Below are 4051 nucleotides of genomic sequence, written 5' to 3' on the forward strand. Positions count from 1 at the left end.
TTTGCAAGCTACACTAAATGTGGGACACCTAACCCATGGACTGTGTTGCTGTAATTTAAGGTTCCTTTAAGACATGCTTCGCCACACCATTGGAATTTACGTCTCTTGAACTGGGGACTGTCAGACCCTGTCATCTAGCTGACTATTGGCGACCTGCCTTGCTGTTTGCTGCCTGTTCCCGGATAGCCTGAATTGCTCTACAGAGGACTACTCAGCAACACTCAAGACCTGAAGGACTGCCAGAGTCTCACAACTGTCTCACAGCAGTGAGTTGCACTGAACCATTTGTACTGCTTTATAATTTAACTGTTTATTTCTTGTGTTATATATCTATCTATCTGTACAAATATTAGCAATCTGGTTTTCTCTCTCTTGAGAACCCTGTCTAACAAATCTCCCCTCCAACCCTCACTCTCCCACCCACGTGAATCCTTGATAAATTATATATTACTAATGTTATTTCCTGTCTTATATTGCCCTTTGTCTCCCTTTGTGTTACTCAAACACCTTGGTGGGGGGTGGGGGGGCTATATGTCCACCTCTGTGATGGATTTCTCCTTTATCCCCCTTCCCTCTCCTCTCCAGCCCCCACCATCCCTTTACCCTCATAATATTTCTACTCCCACTTCTGTTCTTGGGGTTTGTATCTGTCCTGAAATCCATGTGTTGAGAACTCTTATCCCCACCAATGTATGTATTCTGGTCTAGTAAGATTTGTAATGTAGAACTGATTCATAGTAGTGTGGGGGGGTAGGGAGGAAGCAGTCAGCAACTACAGGAATTATGTGTGTTTCATCAGTACTATACTGCACCCCGGTTAAATTGTCCTTTTCTTGTAAACCATCAGTGGGGGCATGTCCTATGGTCTACAAATGGGTTTTGGGTTTCCACTCCCTACCCCCCATTTAATATTGATATAATTTTTTGTTTTAAATAATTTGATACCTGATACCTGGTTCTGTTGACACCTCATGATCACACAGTCTGATGTATATCTTCCATGTGGGATTACCTGCTTCCCTGAAAGATGGCTGTTTAACATCAAGCCTTTACAACTCCAGATGTTACATCTTGTGGTAGCTGGATACCATCTACTCTCTTGACCACATTTGCACCCATTTTGTCTTCAGCAATCATGTCTAGAAGATATCAAAGAGAGCCATAGTTTTAGATCAAAGTGTTCTTGTGTTAAGGGAGGACTTGAGTAGAGGCCCAAAGTCTGTTTGCTATTTTAATGCTTTAACATAGACTCCACAGCCTGACCTTCCTGGGGATTCACTCCCATGTGCTCCCCAGTCGCGACATCATGGTGGCGTACCGGCGGCAGGCTGGACTCAGCTACATCTGCTACTCGCAGATCTATGCAAAAGCCGTCAGGGAGGCCCTGAAGACCAAATTCAAAGCCAAAGCTGAGACTTCTGGCCACAGAGTGAAGATTGTGAAAGTGAAGAAGGGCTAATCTACCCAGACTAAAGCCTGAAATGCCACCTGGCCAACGTGAAGATGTGTGGGCCCACTTGTGGCAGATTGAATGGCATGTCTCAGGGTGGGAGAAGTGGGGGGGGGGAGGATTCTGTCTCAGTGAGAGATGGACAATAAAGCCAATAAACTGAAAAAAATACTGTAACATATAAATATATGTGCATTGGCTTCTATCCTTTTCATTATAGATTAATATATTTGCATATACACACACTGAGTTAGCTTATTATGCCAACCTGGTCAATAAACACATGTGGGGTTAATTGAAGGGCAGAGGGAGAAATGGCTCGTTGAGCCTCACCTTTCAAATTCTGGGGTCTTTTACTTTGTGTTGGTCGGCCCAGCGTGAAGCTGCGTTAGCCAGTTCCCTGCTTCAGCTGGCAAGGCTGACTTCCCGCAAGACATCCCTGAGGAGAAGCCACATGGACCTACCCCTATGCAACCCTGGGTGCTGGAGCAGCTGTGTGGAGACCCCTGCCAGCGCTGAGATGCTTATATGTCCACTGACTCTGCTTTCCTCCTGAACTCGGTGTTATTGCTTGTCTTTTGTGACATGGAGAAGGACTTTGTGGATTGGTGTCAGACATATGGGTTAATGTTGGACTTGTTGGCTTGGGCAGCACTGGGTTGGGATGTTTACTTAATGTGCACTTAACCTTTATATAAAACTTTCTCTTATACCTGAGTTTCTGTGGATTTGTTTCTCTAATGTACCTAGACTATCACACATACCTATACCTATACCTCTAAAATAGCTGTTGAGCATGATAGTGAAATTAGACATTTGCTTTAATATCTAGACTTTAGATATCTCATTCTATATATACATATATGCTAATTTATTTTGAAATGTATGTTAGAAGGATTTTATAATTATACAATTAACTGGCATAGCAAGTAAAATTACCATTTGTATTTCCAAATTTTATATTTTCAAATTTTATTAATAGTATTAACATTCCCAGTGAAAAAGTAAAAGAAAAGTTAAAAAACATGTAAGTATCTGTTCTTTTATTATGCTTCATAGCTGAATTGCTTTTCCTAACCAGATTCTCTAGGCTATGCATTTAAGTGTGACTGTAGTAATTCTAATAGTTAATTCATGTGAGGAATTCATAATTATAACTAGTTACAACTGCCTATAAACACATGGCCATTCAGGCTCTTTTGCTTAAAAATAAATCACTGCCACAAACATAATTAGCTGGTCTCATACATTTCAGAATGCAGAATTTTCAGTAAATGAATTCACACTCTTATTATCCATATAGTATAATTTATTTATGTGCTCATAAAAACCATTTGCTGTACGTGCTTTGGTTAAACTTACTAAACACTGATAATTTCCACTTGTTTTCTTTCCAAAATGCAGCAATTAACTTATTTTAATTTTAACGGCCAAATCTTTCAAATGGCTATCAAAATAAACTGTTAATATAGATACTTCTAATAACTATGTTTAGAAATATAATATTAGGTAACCACAGTAATAGAAACAAAGTTATGAGATGTATATATGATATTGTTGCTTAAAGATTCTTTTAATTTTTAGGTATAGGTAATTTGTTTATACGTTTATATATTTGAGTTGTTTTCCAGATGACATATTAGCAAGAGAAATAAAAGCAAAAAAGTAATATACAAAGTAAAAAATAAACATTAATAAAAGCCAAAAATTCAGATATTTAATCTTATCTTCAAAATTACTTGAAAATATGTTTCAGACATTGGCTGCATTTGCTCTTTCATTTTATTTATATTATTTGGTACATTTTAAGACCAACTGAAGAAATGACATAAGGGCCATTCCTCTGATCACCTCTCATTTTACCAGAGAGGAGAATCCAATTCCATATAAAGTCAAGGGCGATTCCAGAAGACGGCTATGCCTTCCTCCTCCACTTCTTTCAACCCTATTCTTGATATCAACCATTCCTTCCATGGCATGATATTTATCGGATGGCTTCTATCATCTCTTGCAATAGCCACATAGGATATATATGTTTCCTGTCATTAAATATAGCTATATGAATTATTTTAAGTGTTTATGCTAAGTAAGAGATACTAACTCAAATAGCCAAATACTACATGTTTCATTTGTATGAGAAACCCTACATAAAATTCACTGCCATCAATTCAACTCCAAATCATCTTATCTGCTGAAATGGCCTTTGTCAGTCCCTTTAGTTATGTGACTCAGGAAAAGCTTCTATCCTGACATCTGACACATGAATTTGTAACTTACAAGCCTGTACAAGGATAAGAAACATTTCATATATATATATCGTCTATAAATCATCTATCTTCTATTAATATATCTGTTGCTCTATCATCTATCTATCCATGCATCCATCCATTATCTACATATGTAAATTATACCGTTGGTGAAGCCTTCACATGTTTGAAGACTCATCCGGAGTAGTTTACTCTTAGCAGACAAGGCCTATAATCCACCTTTACTCTCTTACCTCAGGGGTAGGACTTCCATGTCTGCAACATTATAGAACAGTTTAGTCCACAGTGAAATTGATAACCTTTCCATTTAATAACACATAATACAGGTCAAGTA

General features: G+C 38.1%; 1 pseudogene; it reads left to right on the forward strand.

The window, feature by feature from the left end:
- Positions 1-1285: 1285 nt before the first annotated feature.
- Positions 1286-1459, forward strand: LOC142439349 (ATP synthase F(1) complex subunit epsilon, mitochondrial pseudogene; annotated as a pseudogene).
- Positions 1460-4051: the final 2592 nt, after the last annotated feature.

This window comes from Tenrec ecaudatus, chromosome 1, assembly GCF_050624435.1.
Source record: "Tenrec ecaudatus isolate mTenEca1 chromosome 1, mTenEca1.hap1, whole genome shotgun sequence".
Lineage (NCBI taxonomy): Eukaryota > Metazoa > Chordata > Mammalia > Afrosoricida > Tenrecidae > Tenrec > Tenrec ecaudatus.